General features: G+C 38.8%; 1 long non-coding RNA gene across 1 annotated transcript in view; it reads right to left on the reverse strand.

The window, feature by feature from the left end:
• Positions 1-1,308: 1,308 nt before the first annotated feature.
• Gm33210 overlaps positions 1,309-17,828 on the reverse strand; it is a 44,618-nt gene continuing 28,098 nt past the window's right edge. The window contains exons 3-4 of the long non-coding RNA XR_870746.1: positions 6,867-7,039; positions 1,309-1,474 (exon numbers count right to left, since the gene is read on the reverse strand). This is a non-coding gene — a long non-coding RNA (predicted gene, 33210). The remainder of the gene's footprint in view (positions 1,475-6,866; positions 7,040-17,828) is intronic.

Raw genomic sequence — 17,828 nt, forward strand, 5'->3', positions numbered from 1 at the left:
CTCACATTGCTGACATTTTTGTTACTTGAAGGAATGGAATCTTAACAAATATACACCTAGGATACTACACATATTTAGTACAACCGAAGCTCAATATCAATTCTCAAAGTTTGCAAGATATCAATTAATAGAAATCATATAAATCTTGACTCCAGCTATCAAAAATTTCAACTTCTGAGATTGCCCTCCTCCACACCCATTTCCTCAATAGCATGGTACCCTGTAAATTGATCCGATGTGACTGCCTCATGGACACAGTAGTTGACTATGATCTGGGCACCAACACTGCCTATTCCCAGCATAGAGTCAGTGATGACTTAAGGTTGGCTGTGCTTCCACTAAACTGGCCCATTGCTGCTTTCCCTACTAATTTCAAACTGGAAACTATATAACCAGAGAGAATATCTTATTTCTCTCTCTGGTTGACAAGACTGTAAAATATAAATCCAGTATGCCTTACTTGGAATCATCACTTACATAGTTATACAGTTATGAGCTCATTAAAAGAGACAAAGAACACACTAGGAGCTGGTCTAGGCTGCAGTGGTAGCTCCTGCCCACTGAAGTCTGTGTTGTCACATGGGACAGGAAAAGAGAATTCTACTCAACCTCACATACAAAGCAAAGGGTCCCATCCTTCCTGGCACTCACCTGAACTTCTGCTCAAATTCCCTTGACTCATTTCAAGATCTTTAAGATAAACTGCTGATCTCCCTTTGTGGTTTTGTTTTCACCATGGCTGACGAGCTGGAGTGTGGCTGAGTAATGACCATGCTACTTCTGGGGTCTTCCTCTGACCATAGCAGGAAAACCACAATGGCTCCAAGAGGATAGCCACTTTCTCACATGTCAGCAACATCTGTCTCAGCACCCTCTCCTGTTCTAGTGATTTGTGAGCTCTCACTATGTGCTGAGCAGAGTGGTCTGCATCTGGAAAACATCTCACCATTTCCTTTAATCACTGCAAATGACCTCTAAGATGCGATTGTATGAAACTCGTTCCATTCCTGAGAAAAACTAATTTGCTATAGATGACAGGCACAGATGAGTAAGACATGACTAAGCTTGGACTTGGCAGTAGGGCAGAGCCACACCAGGCTCCGGCTTCCTCTGCACTCACTCAGTATGCAGGAGTATTGAGCATCTCACAACCAGCCCCCAGTTTTAATATCCCCAGGATACCAAGGAATGTTGCAACAGCAGTGGTTGGTTTCCATCTGGACGTAACCCCTTCCATCCCCGCTGCCGTTTTGCTGCAGTTGAGAGGCATATTTGACTTTATCTGCTTAAGATACCTTTCTTCCAATGGGGTTTGCCATTTGCCATATTGGTCTTCCTGGACCAGGCTGCTCTTCACAGGTGTGAACAGCCTCTTGAGATCCTCCTGGTGAGGCCAATTCCACTCCATTCATATTTGATTGTGTCGAACAACATCTTCCTTTGTCTCCCCACTGCCTTAAGTCTGTGCCGTTTTCTGTAAGAGGGAGAAAACAACCCGAGTCACAAAGACAGAGTTGTTGAGCCAAATAGCCATTTTGAATGCATTTTCACTGAAGTTGGAAACATCCCAATTTAAAAACATAGAAGGAGTTTGGTTTTCTGAGTCAAGAGCAGAAAATTGCTTCAATTCTGTGGTTTCCAAGCATGGGATTGCTACCTGGATCCAAAGCTTGAAATGCAGATGGGGTAGGGGAGAAACATCAGTGCGTTCCTAAGAGGACTGAGATGTAGCTGCAGCTTCATAGCCTGGGCCTTTCCTCATGCCTCCATGATTCTTCACATGAGAGTGGCCCTCTCTGAAAGTACTCATCTTTCCACACCCACAGAATGAACCCTTCACAAAGGGTGTCTTTTCTCTACTTCCTTCATCCAGCTGGGTCCTTTTCTTCTCCAAATAACTCAAGATGCCAGTTTACCTCTGACTACCTGGGTACCTGCTGGTGCATCTAAATTGCCAAATAAATTCTCTGTCTCTCTTTCTCTAATGTCAATGCCAAGCAGGAAATTTTACTAACAACAACTCCTATGAACTCTTAACTAGTGTCCCGTAGCCCTCATCTGGGCTTTGGCATGAAACCACACAACATGGTGCAGCCGGTGACAGCTTACACTGGAGCTTGTAACCCAGACCACAGTTTCTCTTTGCTTTTACTCCACAACAGCTTTTCTACCTGTCTTCAGACCAATCTGGCTTTTTCATAAACTTTGCTACATGGTAAATAACAGAGATAATCTGTGAATCTATCAATTGTGTTACTCTTAAGATGACTCTAAGAAGCAGCTGAAGCAGAAGGGCAGATGATTAGAACAAAGAGCCAAGATTTCAGTGTTCGCCCTCTTCCTCATTCCTGGCCCCAGGTTTTCATGAAGTCTGGCACAGCATACTTTATTTCATTCTGTCTTACTCCCAATATCGAACTTTTCAGCAATCTGATTAATTCATGTCACTTTAGACTTTGGAAATGTCCCACTGAAAAGGGCAGAGCTGTGTATGAAGCATGGCCAGTAGAGGTAATGCTCATGTCAGTTTTGTCTACAGTGAAGCTTAAGTCTCAGAGATGGATGCCTCAGAGTGTGAGCATGCTTCCTGGCTTCCCTCCTTTGCTTTCTGTTGCTAGGATAAAACATTCTGATTAAGGGCAACTTGGAGAAGAAGGGGAGTATTTGGCCTACACTTCCATGTTACAGTCCATCTTTGAGGGAAGCCAGGGCAGGGACTCAAGGCCGAACCTGGAGATAGGAACTGAATTAGAGACTATGGAAGAATGTTACATACTGGCTTCCCTGATGTGCTCAGTTTGCTTTCTTATATAACCCAGGACCATCTGGCCAGGGGTGACACTGCCCACAATGGGCTAGGTCCTCCTACATCAATTATTAATTAGGGAGTTCTCCACAGACATGTCCAGATGCCAATCTGATGGAGACAATTCCCATATCAGGTTCCTTCTTCCCAGTAAACCCTGGTTTGTGTGAAGCTTCCATAACCTAACCAGCATACTAGCATGGAAGTCCTCCATGGTTTCTTAGGCAGAGTTTCCCAAATACATCATTGGAGTCACCTAAAGTCCCAAGAAAAGAAGGCCAGAATGAAAAAGAAATGAGGATTTAGTTTTGACCAAAATCTCACTTAACAATTGAACAGACCTAGGCAAAGAGTTGTCCTGTGTGTCTGAGGGTCCTTCCCTCTCATTAGACTTAAGCCTTGCTCTGAGGTAAGAGAACTTCCAAATTTGGGAGTGAGGCAAGGAGGTAAGTGAACAGGGGCAAAACACAGCTTCAAGTTTTCCTGGCCAAGCTAGACAGCTTGAAAAAAACAATGTTTCTGTTTGCAATTTAGACATGTATGTTTTCTATATTTTTAATATTTAAGAAATTGTTCACAAATGTTCTATAGGTAGACTGAAAGAATTTAAAACAGGTGAGATGTGTCTTATATATTTATATTTGATAATATATAATGTATATAGTATATAAACATATGTGACCTTTGAAGGACATTTAGTTGTTACATATTATACAGATTAAAAATAAAATATTTAAAACCAAGGGCCCTGAAGAGTGACTGAATTATGCAGTGTTATTAGATGTTAAAGAATTAAATAGCTCATTTTATATTTTCATCCTTTTATTGCTCTGGGTACCAAAAAAAAAAAAAAAAAAAAAAAGAAAAACCTTTCTATTTCAGGAAGAATCCAGGAACTCCACTTTTAGTAAAATGTTCTGTCTATTATATCCTGACTATGTCATGGATTCCACTGGTGTTTAGCATTTCATCAGCCTGCTCACAACAGTACTTGTCAACAGTAAAGCAAACAAGCAAGCAAGCAAGCAAACAAACAAGCAAAAACATAACTCTCACTTCAAAACAGGGCAGAGATAGTCTATTTTGGATCCTGATAGGACTGCACATGCCTGGGACCCATAGACTCAGTTTACACCCAATTCTATGTTCTAATGTAGTAACAGTTTCATGATGTTTTTTCATAATAGAGAAGAGAAAGTAATAAATCAAGGTATTTCTTTTCTAAATGCATAGGTGAAAACACCATGTAATGAGTTGTAAAAAAGTCAGGAAATCTCAGCTGTAGGCTGTGAGTGTCTCCTTAGCCTTTTGGTTGGGTCATGTTTGTACATTCTAAAGAACTTGCCTTGAAGTCACAGAGATATCGACTCACATACTGTACTGGCTTGCCTTTTAAATTTCTGTTATAAAGCACTGGCTAAAAGCAATGTGGGGAAGAAAAGGTTTATTTGGCTTACACGTTACAGTCAGTCAGTGACAGAAACCAACAAGTCAAGAACCTGGATGCAGGAACTAAAGTATGAACCGTGTTGGAACCAGGCTTACTGGCTTGATCAATTACTTTTCTTATACTGCCCAAAGGATGGTAATATGCACAGGGCACTGGGCCTTCCCACACCAATCATCAGGAAAATGTCCCACAGACATGCCCACAAACCAAGGTGATAGAGATAACTCTTCAAGAAAGGTTCCCTATCCTAGGCTATGTCAAGTTGACAAGTAGGCAATAAATGGCCACTAAAGAGGTTTAAAAAAAAAGTCCAAGATAATTTGATTCTAGACTTGCAGTATTCTAACCCTCCACAGAATTGAAGTTGTAACCAGTCAGCCTTAAAAAAAAAATCAGTTAGGATTATTATAAACTAGCAATGCTCACAAGTCTTCTTAAAGTATATGATTCTTGTCTCATACCCAGATATAATCAAACCTCTATGATTTGTTAGGTCTCTAAGAATAATTAAACCTCACTAGGTTCTATTTTATTGGAGTAGCATTTGTACTGGCAAAGAAGTGTTTGCATGACCATATGACAGTAATTCTCAAACTATGTGTCATGACCCCTTTAGGGTCACATATCATAGCTTACATATCAGATATTTACATTGTTATTCATAGCAGTAGCAAATGGGATCACCACAACATGAGACACTGTATGAAAGGGTCACAGAATTTGAAAGGTTGAGAACCACTTTCATATGAGGAGTACGAAGAATGGGCATCAACAGTTAACTTTAACTCATAGATGCATCCTCCAGTGGAAGATCTGGGTTTATTTTGCCCTCCTTGTCCCTCAGTTTTTCCTCTTCTGATAATCCTCTTGTCATCACTTTTTTGAACAAAGAGAAGGGTAACTCTCCTTTTATATTAGATGTATTTTGTATTAGACATATTTAGCACTTATATTGACTAATTATGCAGTGGATCCTGAGCATTTTTTTCAAAGCCTATTAGTGGATCACTGATAAACTTTATTTCTATAAAATCCCTTTCTTACTGGAGAGTAAAAGAGGGGAGAAAGGATAGGAAGATACACCTCTAAATTTATAAAGCAAAAAATTATATCATATGTTATTTCTGAATTAGTATCTAAATGCATCATTTCCCCTTTCTCTAGTTCTCTCTAAACCCATGGCCCTGATGTTCTCTTATTCTCTCTTAAGTTGTTGATGCTCTCTCTCTCTCTCTCTCTCTCTCTCTCTCTCTATATATATATATATATATATATATATATATATATATATATATATATATATATATATTTGAGGGTAAGTTCCTTTTGCTGACAACACCACATGCTTTAGACACAAGGCTCCGAAGATTTAGATTTTCAGGTCTCACCTGAAAGCAACCTTCCTGAGGACTAGCTTTCATAGTACCAAAAAGAATTAAAAACTGCCAAATAAAAGCAATCAATAGTCCTATAATAGTCCTACCCATAAACTGCAATGACCAGCATGGCAAGATTTCCCTAAAGATGTGATAGTGTCACTCTTGTCTTTGTTCTAACCAACAGCTCTTCAATTGGACTTAACGGTCACTCAACAGGAGGGAAGTGATGCTTGGTGCTAAGAACCTAGTCAACTACTCAGGGTCACAGGGTCAGGGCGTTCATGGATCTTAGAGGAGAATCTACTGCTGCCTCTTTACTAGGCCAGTGTAATTTCTAAATGCATTCTATAATTTATTCTTATACCTACAGATAAATGTAGTTCTCATTACCCATCTACAAAGCTTCTCTTGGCAGAAAACAGAGACCATTACTGAAAACCACAACTGGTCATAACAAAAAGATAAACTGACCCTGGCGAGCCTGGCTCATGGATACATCCACAACACAACTCTACATGTACAGCTCCAGAATGCCATGGGAGAAGGTGTGGGGAGCTTGTAAGAGCTAGAGGACCAGGAAGTCTGCCACAATATTGAGTGTCCTAGAACTGACAGGGAGGCTATACCCATAATATCTTAACAATATAGACCTGGACAATGACAGTACCAATAGATATGTTGACAGGGAAAGGAGAAATCTTGTGGAGTCCATTACCAACAAAGAACTACAGGTAAACAATGACTGCTGAAAAAGGGAGAGTTAGGCTCTCTGAGGGATGAGTCCCCTCACTGATAATCCAATGCCAAGTGGTCAGCCTCAAAATCACATGTATACAAGCAACTAAATAGACTCAGTAGACTCAGAGAGTTTTATGATTTACTTATATATTTGAATATATGTGTACATATCTATAATATCTATATATCTATTATATATAAAAAATATTTAAACACATGAATCGATGGGTGCTAATTCTATTCAAACCACCACACTATCTAACAACAACAACAACAACAAACAGTCAGTACCAGATACCAGAGAACTATCAAGTTGTTGGTCAAGGTAATCTAAGTGGTCCCATAAGACAAAAATCAATTAAAAAAAAAGGCTTCTCAACTTCAATTGGATTCTTCAAATATTTGAAGTATTTTTGAAACTCTTTATAAGTATTTTTGCACTTCACATTTAAAATTGAAGGAATTATATATTTTAAGACTTCATATATTTCACCTGTTGTCTATGAATGGCATCTCCACTGGCTGTAGAGGACCTGCTTATTCTCTCAGTCGCAGCTGCATCCCTTGCCAAGAGTTTACTCTTCCAGTCTCCATGGTGTAGAGTCACCTTGTACTGAGTTACTCTTCCCAGCTGTATCCTTGTATGTGGGGACAGCAGTATCAGCACTTCAAGGACAAGAGCCAAAGTCATTTAATTAAAACGAAATGTTTACAAATTGAAATGGGTAATTTCTTATCTTCTGCTGGTCAAATGGAATTATAGGATGTAATGGAAAGAGCAAGGGGTTGGTGATTAAAGACCTGAGTTTTAAGGGTTGACTTCGGGCAAGTGGTTTCACATCTGAATGTCAGTTTGTTTAGCATGCAAATGGAATTAGCAGTGATGATCTGCTGATAGCCAAAAGGAATGGAAACGTTAAACGTTAAGGGAAAACAGATACCACCAAGGTAAAGGAAGAGGCACAATGAGTGTGTGTGTGTGTGGGGGGGGGGGGATAGGGATGGATGGTGGTCCTGGAGGCATGGATAAAGTATCTGTATTAAACCCATCCCTGTATACAATGAATATACATCAATAATTTTAAAACCATAGCTGGAAAGAAAGCTTCACTCTGAGAAACACACGGTTTGCATTACTTCATAAGGACAGTTTCACAAGAAGCTGGTGTAAGTGGAAAGTGGTGGAGTGAGAACCTGGGCCTGCTGCTACTAACACTGCCTTTGCTAGCCTCTAGTGGCAAAGGCCTTGGCATTTGATTCAACAATGCTTTCTACGCAGTAGAGCGGTGCACTTATCTTAGTATTTAAAAAAACCTCATTTGGCTTTATAGAGCAATGAAAGAGTTCTATGGAGTCTCTACCCCAGGAAGCGCTGGCTAAGATGACTGCCTTAAGAAGAGTGAGAGATTGCCAATCAAGTCTAAGGGTAAATCTAAGAGCCAGAAACTTCATAGGTTGCTTTGTTAATTGTTAGATTTCCCTTTTATATTTGCTTTGGAAAGGTCTGGACATATGACCCAGGTGGGCCTTGCTTTCTTAATACTCTTGCCTCTGCCTCCCAAGTTCGAAAAATTACAACAGTACATTTCCTGGCTACTTGTTTGCAATTCTGAGATTGATGATTGGCTAAATTGCACCCAAACTATAACAGCCATGGAACTAGGCATGATAGTACCGGCTTCATAATTCTAGGTACTGCAGAGGCTGAAGCATAGGATACCGAGTTTGAGGAGAGCTTGGGCAACTTAGGGAAACTGTCTCAAACTAGAAGTTTAAAAAGAAGTGTCTGAAGATACAGTGTATTTATTTACTGGCAAGTGTTTGCCATCAGTGAGGACTTGGGGTTGACGTCTAGCACTGGAAAAGAAGATGAGATGTTTTTTAAAAGTGTAAGGAAGATGATGAGATGGCTAAACTTTCTCAAAGAGACATTCTTTTGTTATGATTTTGCTACACATTACAGCTAAAGAAATAAAGAAAACCGTAGACAATAATAACAGTGATAAAGGCTGGAATCAAAGTGTCTAAGGTGAATTACTTTGCCTTAATTGTGTTATCATTGTCTCGATTTCCAGCAGAAGGAGATGAAGCATATGGAACATAAAGGAACTTGGTCATGGTTATGCAGTAGGTAGTGATAGAACAAAAATTAAACCAGGGTTACTCAGCCCCTTTGGCCACCTGAACTATCGTCGTGCTTCCAGTAGATGCATGGTAATGACCTAAATTTTATTGAAGGTATGGAGCATGATTACTGGTAACTGAGTAAAGATTCCTAAGCTACAGACAAATAGCAAATTCATGAAAGGAATTACAGACAAGCACTCACTGTGCTGGGCAAACATTGAACTGCTGCATGGCAGTTTATATATTTTCTTTCTTGTATGAAAGTTAAGGTTCTCAGAGCTCATGGGAGCACTGTTCAAATACACCAGTGCTTGGTAGGACCCGAGACATTTTTTTCAGGACCTTGAGCTGAAATAGCATCAAGTTAGAGTCCAACTAGCTTGGAACTCCCAGTAAAGAAATTATATCACAACAATGATGCATTGGTTAAGAATTATGATTTATCACAGCTATGTGGCTACTGAGTAATCCCAAAGTCGTCAGCATTTGGACACTGGCTCTCAAACCACTTCAATTCAACAAGTAGATGATAGCGGATGTGACCTCAGACTGTAGCCTATTACAGCTGCTCATACACTTGAGTTTGAGAGTAGGTAATCCTTACCCACTTTTCCTCATTTAACACCCTTTTGCATATTCTGCTTTAAAGCCAATTCTAGTTGACAATTTTCTTCACATTCTTTCCAGGCAGTTCCCATATCTAGTTGATTCCTGGCACATAATAGGATCTCTAAGGATATTTTTTGAATGAATAATTGGAAGTTTAAAACTTATCAACCATCATACTATGGGTAATTAAGTACACAACAGATATCACCATTTCTTTTTTAACTGAATTCTCACATGTCTCACAAGGACTACTGTCTCAGATAATAGAGATCCTGTTTTAGATAACAGGGCTCCTTAAGATGAGCTAGTCCCCATTTTAAAAGGTGATACCACGAGTCAAGATGTGCGTGCACATATATGTTGAACTCTAGATATGTTCTGAGGAGTAATTCAAACTGACTGAAATTTGGTCTTGATCCACTGAGCAGTAACAGTTCTTTGAGAATACAGCCATCCATCCCCTTACTCCTTTTTATTTCATGTAGCCATAGTTAAGCTTTTGGGCATTGAACTGTTTTTGTTTGTTTGTTTGTTTGTTTGTTTGGTTGGTTGGTTGGTTTGGTTTGGTTTGGTTTGGTTTGGTTTGGTTTGGTTTGGTTTGGTTTGGTTTGATTTTTTTTCCCGATTAACTCAATGGCATTTGCTCTGTAGTGTCCTGAAAAATCTCATGAAAATAAAAAGTTGGTTTTATTTTTTAATGAGCTGATGAAGCACACAAGGAAAGAAGCAAACAACAACAGCAACAACAGCAGCAACCTCCTACAGCAAAGGTAGAAGGGGAGTTGACAGATGATCAGTGATGGAGAGTGCCATACATATATATGGGATCTATATATTTAATTTTATATATTTTATATATTTAATTATATATAACATTAAATTCATGTATTAATATACTGTTATATTAATTTAACATTCTTATTTAATAATGATTAATATATTATTGTATATGAAATGTATATTTATAGAGATATATGTAAATATAAAAACATGAATATATCTAAATATTCATTCTATATAATTCTAAAATATTCATTTTATATGACATATATTTTCATTCTGTGTAATATATAATATATAATATTATGTTACATATATACATATACGTGTATATAATATTCTATATATATATATGTATATTCATTCTACAAGATCTTTTACTCTAGAGAACTCTGACAAATACACAGAGCACTGGTCACTAGCTAGGATTTTTGGGAGGAGCCTATTGCTAACTCAGTGTATTTTATATCCAAAGAACCTGGTAAAAGAAATCATACAAAGAAGAAAGGAGAAGAAACAAGTGAAGAAGTAATCTAAGAAAATTTGAGAGTCATACATTTTTCAAATGTGTGTCTTCCTTTGTATGAGTGTGTGGGGTTGTGAGGTTGTTTGTCCTAGTGTGTGCATGTGTATCTCTGCATATGTTCGTGTGCCTATGAGGGTCAGAAGAAGGCCCTAAATCCCAGGAAGCTGTAGTTCTAGGAAACTGTGAGTCACTCAACGTGGGTACTGGACCCAACCTCAGGTCCTCTACAAGAGTGGCAAGCATTCTTAACTGCTGAGCCATCTCTCCAGCCTCAAGGCCATGTAATTTTAGGTTGAGGATACTGCTGGTTATTCATCACAAAGGATGGAGATGAACTCACATTTTGAAATGTTATTGTGGAGTTTAAGAACTCTGTCCGTTGAAGAGAGATATTAAAGGTAGCTCAGTCCTAGAGGATGACAGTCAGTGATGAGGAGTGGCAGTGGACAAAGAAACCACAGAAAGCTCAGAACCTGTAGTCAAAAGGCTCCTTGAGAATAACAGTTTGAAAACAGTTAAAATCATGGGATATTATGTTAGTATCTGTGAATCATTGAAGAATGGTACCCTAGACCCAAAGAGTATGCAAAAGCAAAGATCATTTATTGATCAAATTCCTGCATGCAGGGTCCCAATTCCACCTGGATGGAAGGATCCTGACTGAATTTGAAGATTCAGTTTAAAGCCAAAAAGAGAGTGATAGGTGATCTATATCTTGATTTGTGGGTTCTGTCTCTGGGGGGCTGGGTGATCCTATGATTCAGCCTAACTATTCTTGCTTCATGCCAAGGAGGGGTAGCTCTTGGCTTCTTGGCTACAAGCTTGGCTACTTGTCTTTTCCAAAGCTGGGGAGGATCCCTTTCACAGGAGCCTGTGGTTGTTCCAGTAACTGACTTGGCCAGTTCTGAGAAGCAGAAACTCAAGTCTGGTCATCTGAACTGCTAGTCTGTAGCCTGTCATGGACTCAGCCTGTCTCAGGTCAAATCCCTCCTTTCAACTGAAATATTTCATTCTTATAACTATGCAGGTCTTGGCTGAGGTTTGAAGGTAAGTTTGAAATTGATCAAGGAAGGATAAACTTAACATTAATGGTAGTAGGCTTAGCTTGTAATATTTTTAGTATTAGTAATCCTCTTTAAATCGTGAATAACTAGGTGAGTGGATGCTAGAACAGGAATCAGATAAATATCTCTCTGTGGAAAAAAACAAAGGCCCTTTCCTTAATGTCAACTGCTGGGTATTGGCTGTATATAAGATTTCAAATAACATCTTAATATTGGTCATTATTTTAAAACTGCATGCAATGGCATTAAATGAAGATTTTTTCTTTCCTAGCTGCTAGCCCTTCTCAGCATCTTTATTTTTCTCACATTTTGAAAGTAATGCACAAGACAAATTCGCAGAGGGAGTGAGCTGATGTTTTATTCATTGAAATTTGTTATTAACTTCATATTGGATGTCTTTCAATGTGTATTAGAAACACTTGTGATACAATTATTATTTTTCTAAAATTACAGATCAAAAATAAGTTCAGCCTGCTTTTGTTCTTTTCCCACACCATGATGCTAATTCATTGGAGAGGCAAGATACAGGCTGAGGAAGACATTTTCACTGCCAGTGGCAAACAGAATGGTTCTACTGGGGAGGGAAAAGGAAAGGGGAGGGATAGCTTAAGAATTCTTCTACCAAGAAAGAATATCCATGCAGGTGGGCAGCCCCGTGTAAAGGTGCACGTTTTCTTTCAATGAAACCCAAGTACAGGAAATATTCTGAGAACCCTTCCAGCCAGCCCTCCCCTAGAAGTTTACTATGGGCTGCCTGAATTACAGAAGTCATTCCAACCACCCAACTCCGTTGATTCACAAGGCTAGATCAGCCGTCAGACACCAGAATTATTTCACGAGAAAGGGAAAGGAAAAAGCACGAGAGGATAACAGTTTAGGACTGGTGGGTATTTCATATATCATCTGATTCTAAGGGTTAATTCTCCCATAACAAGAAAATAATTTGACTGTGCTGTCATTAAATACGCCAGTAGGTTTCTTCATTAATTTGCTGTACATCGCTTCTCTTGGCGGGATGGACTATAGTGTACATTCATTGCCTTGTAACTCCCCATATGAAACACCTATCTGGGAAGAATAAAAACAGCCCACACAACTGGGAACAAATATGTGAAAATAGCTGGTCAAATGTACTTCTAAGTGGGGATTCAAAGAAAACTATCAGACAGACTAATTCTTACAACTCTTCAAAACAAGACCAGACAGATCACTAAAAAGAAAGCTACAGGGAACCCTCACCAGCAGGAGGAACAGGGGATTAAGCAAACAAATCTTTCCAATCTCTGCTTCTGATAATTCCAAGCAATTGTTTGAAGCTGTTCATAATTAGGCTCAATTACGGGATTAGTTTCAATCATATTATGAAGCATTGATTTACAGAGCATAACTACAAAGATCAAGGTGCTGACTGCAGTAAATGGACCACAGTCTTGAGTAACAAAATTCAAGCAAGGAACAGAGGGAGGAATATTGACCCATTTATAACAAATTTATATCCAAAGTATTTCTTCTTATTCCCAGTTACTAAACGAAATGCCAGTTAAAACAGAATATATTGGGAAGTTCTGGTCCATTTGTCAGAGACAGAGACAGAGACAGAGACACAGAGAGAGACAGAGAGGTAGAGAGAGACAGAGAACAGAGAGGTAGTTTATTTGACTTTAGGGGGCAATTAGCTTCAGATTTCTGAAAAGGCAGACAGACTAAAGTGGGAATGGGTATGGAAGGTAGTGGACCGCTTTTCATTCCCTTCACTAATTCAGTATAAAATTCCTATAATCCTGCTCTGAAGAGTTTCTCAAATTGGCATGTGTGATAGTGTGCCAGGAGGCATAATAAATTCAGCATAATTAGGGAAGTTAATCAGATCCATTCCAAACCCATGGTTAGTTCCTAGGGTCTGCCAGGAACAGTCTATGCTTGAAAGGCTGAGCAACATGTTTAGACTTGAACCTTAACCCAGAAGAGATAACCTGATCATGATTACGTGGTTACTGTGTGCCAGGCTCTGGAACAGGTAGTTCCACCCTTCAAAATATGATTATTAACCACATTTTGTAGACCTGTAGACTGACAAAATCAATCTGGCCCATCTGGGGCTTCCATCGTGCAATTATCTCATTATAAGGGTAAATGTGCATTAATTTGTCTGCCATTTAAAATGTTCTACATTTGTGGAGAGTTGCATGAATGGTTCTAAAAAAAACTTACCATTTTTTTAACAACACTCTTTGACAGTAACTTTGTAATTAGCACCACTATAAATTTAAAGTCTATGTTCTTGCCCTTGCCTTTGAATTGGGCCATATGGCTTTCTGTAGCCAGTAAAGTATTAATAGTCACATGCCTGGGCTCACTACCTTCTGTTCCTGTTACTACTACACCTCCTCAGTTGTGTCTCAGAGGAGGACAGGAGACATGTTGACTTAGCTGAGTCTTCAGGCAAAAGCAGACCATATTGGATCACCTCTATGTACTTTGGGTATAAGAGAGCCCAGCTACATCAGCAGAGACTTCCATCTGATTCCAACTGATAACATATGGTTGAGTGAATTTATTTATTTTGTAGCACAACACTGAGATTTTTGTGTTTGATGTATAGCACTAGCCAAATAAAACAATATTTATGTATGCTTATGTGTGTACACATATACCTGAGTTTTTGGATACACCCACACACTCTCTCATTAGCTTGGAGCTTGCCAACTAGGGTAGGTCAGCTGTCTAATGACTCCCAAATATCCTTCTGAATCCACCTCTCTAGAGCTGGAATTATCCAACCAGCTTTTAAAGATCAAATCAAAATACATGAGTTAAGTTTGAACTCGGGTTATTACTGGATTGACTAAGCTTTCTTCTTGACTCCAAAATGAAGTAATATTTAAACAGAGACATGGTTTGAATCAAATGCAAGATTTCTTGGCTTTCCATAACAAGTCTTTGGAAGTAACAAGTCTTTTGTATGTTTTAGTGAGTGATTGCCACCACAGGATATATGTCTTCCCACATCATTTAGGGTGTTTGGTAGAAAAATATGAGGAAGATTGGAGAAAGGCTTGAATGAAGGAGGTAGTCATGAATAATTCCAAAACTGCAGAGTAGTGAAATTGCAACAAGGGACAATGGAGGAATATTGATCTACTGACAAAGGTGTTGCAATAGAAATAAAGACTACATAAATGAGTTACCTTTAATCTCACTGCTTTAATCCCAGTGTTTAGGAGGTTGGGGTTGCTTGATTTCTGTGAGGTCAAGGTTAACATGGTCTATACAGCAAGTTCCAGGTCAGCCAGAGTTGCATATTTAGACCCTGTATCAGCAACAATAATAACAATATACACACAAAGGTGTAAGACATTAATTGGAGAGTCTATTAAATACCTAAGTAATGTTGTCCACCAGGTACCTGGATGCATATTATTATTGACTGTTCTTTTCTTGTTTGAGTCAGTAGTCCAGGCTATCCTGGTAATCCCAATGTACTCTAGCTGCCGTGAACTTGAGTAATTCTCCTGCCTGAGTCTCCTAAACATTGAGGACTACATCTGTGAGACACTACTCCTGGTTAGCCAAATATATTTCAAATATAAATTAGAATGATATTAATAAATGATGGTAGAAATGAAGCATTACACATAGAGACAATCAGAAGTGCAAACCAGAATGTCAAGTTATTTCTGATATAGGTGTATACTAAAATTAAAACCTATAAATCATGGGATATGATCTAACACATAACAAGACACTGAACATCCGTCTATACTCTAAGTGCTACTACCTCCTGTGACCTCGACTCTGCTCTTCTCTTAAATAGATTTTAATAAGCACAAACACACCTGTGGTTCTTCCTCCAAGTCCAGGTATCTCTCATCCCTGTGCCATTTTTTCCCAGACAATTCTTTCCTGCACTGCATTCTCATCCCCCTTTACCCATCTTCCTACTTGCTGTCTCCCCTGTTCCTCTAAGACTGAGCTCAGTTGCTGTTTCTCGAGTTCCCAGCTATTAATTGTTCCTGCTTTCCTAGACTGACTTAGGGTCTCTCCTGGGTGTCTTTTATCTCCATTAACAGATCTTCCATTTTTATAATTTTTGCCCTAAAAATATGTATCCTTTATCTGATCCCAAATTTCTTGAAGGTGCAGACTATAGCATTGTCTCTTGTGTATATTTGGTATACATCAGCATGTTTATTTTGAGTAAGCAAATGAATGAATGGAAGGTGGGCAACACAGTGTTTCAGGATTCAAACTTAGATACATACCAAATAGGAACTGAAGCTGTTTGAAGTGCGTAAGGACACAGCAGATGGTGTGTGTTCAAACATACTTGGAAAAGCATTTAAGAAGAGAGTGGAGCAAGAAGAGAAACAGAGGAAACTGAGTAGAGAAGGAGAGTATGAAGAAAGAGAGAGAGAGAATGTGATTCTGAGGGAGCAGACATGAAGGAGCGTCTGGGAAGAAGACAGAATGAAAAGTACCACTGGACTAGATAATGAAATGGTCCAAGCCACTCTAGAGAACAGATTCAGGGGCTTGGTAGAGCTTGAAGGTGAAAGGTAAATGGACTGGGAAAAGGAATGCAGCCACGGAAGAGCATATTTTGATGGGAAATGATAAGACAATGGAACGTCAGGTTAAGACAGAATGAAAAACAGATCTGAGAGAAGAACAGATGAAATGGAAGTGGTAGGGCTTACAGAGAGAGCATGTTCTGCAATGGACTTTGACCACTGAAGGTTTGGGGGTGTAGTAGAGCTGGAAAAGGATGGTGCTGAACCAAGGGTTCCTAGTGGTCAGTTTATGAGTGTCTGAAGTTTTGTTTTTTAAAATTAATTTTTATTATAGCACAAGGAAATGAAACACAAGAAAATGCCATGATGTGAAATGAGATTGTTAACCTGTAGCAACAGGTGTTTAACGATAAATGCTAAGCCTGGAGGTGGCATTTCCAGCTCCATGGAAACATAAGACTGAGAGCAGGGTAGACTACAAAGCTTGATATCAGACATATTTGGATTCAATGTTGGGTCCTAGAACTTGCTGAATGCCCAACAGTTTAGCCAGTGCCTAAGTCTATACTCATGGAAAGCCACCACCAACTCTTCACACCTGCTGTTCTATTTATCTGACATCCTAAGAGTTAGCTATAGCCCTTCCTATGATAGTGATGTAGTTCCTAGAATGTTTACTTGAACACAATGGACTCCTAAGCCTTTTCTTTCCCAATTTAGTATATGTTGGACACTACATGAACTGAACCCATGGAGAGAGAGAAATTAGAAGAACAGTATTTTTCTAGCAAGGAATCCAGTGGGAACAATTGCCTCTGATTCTTCAAAACTGTGTCTCCTGTAAACACATTCTTTGAGAAATAAACCAACCCCCCCTTAATCTTACATTTCTTGTTTGTTTGGGTTTTTTTTTTTTTGTTTTTTTGTTTTTGTTTTTTGTTTTTACTAAGGTTGAGGTGATATTTTCAATGTGCCCCCTCACCTGTTATATACAGAGAAACATTGTTCCCTTCCCAAAGCTGACTCAGCCAAGGCACAGGGAGATTATTAAAGTTGCAAATGTTGGGAGTTCTTCAGGGAAGAATGATCTTTTGAAACTGGTCATAAAAAAAAATCCCTGGCTGAAAAAGAACCAGTGGTCCAAAGTCTGTCTTCTACATCTTGGGAAACTGGATCAATACAAGTGCCACCAATAACAACTGTTAATTAATTGAAGAGAAATTGGATATGGCAACCACTGTGCCTAAAATCATGTTTGTACAGGGCAGATTCTGATTTGCAGCAACAATCTGTATTTACATAACTTGACAGGAATAAGTTATTCCTGAAAAAGGAATGGGAATGGATCTCAGGCAGCAGCACTGATGGTGTCTTACAACTTTTCTTTCCTTTGCTCATTTGTAAGCTGCCACTCTGTATAATAAATTTACCAAATAGTTCAGGCATTTTACTTCCTGGAATGTTGGATGTCATATGTCATGACTAACATCCATCAAAGATGGTTTAAATTGGGAAATTGGGCTGGTGGAGGGACGTCTGTTCTTAGCCTAATGATTTGTTTATTTAACTCTTCTTGTTAGAGACAGCCCATCATAAAGAAGATGTTGGTTTAAAAAATTTATATTGAGAAGAAAGAGTAAAAACAAAACCAGTTTCTTAGTCATCTCAATTCAGCGCTCAATCAACACTGTGTTGCAACACCAACCATAATGAAGACAACAGTCCCTAATTAAATCAACAGGATGCACACTCATAAAAAGACTAGCTTAATAGACCCAATCTATTAATTTTCTGACTGTGAGATTTAGAAAGACAGCAATAAAATTAGCCTTCCTGTC

The sequence above is a fragment of the Mus musculus genome, chromosome 9 (assembly GCF_000001635.26).
Source record: "Mus musculus strain C57BL/6J chromosome 9, GRCm38.p6 C57BL/6J".
Taxonomy (NCBI): domain Eukaryota; kingdom Metazoa; phylum Chordata; class Mammalia; order Rodentia; family Muridae; genus Mus; species Mus musculus.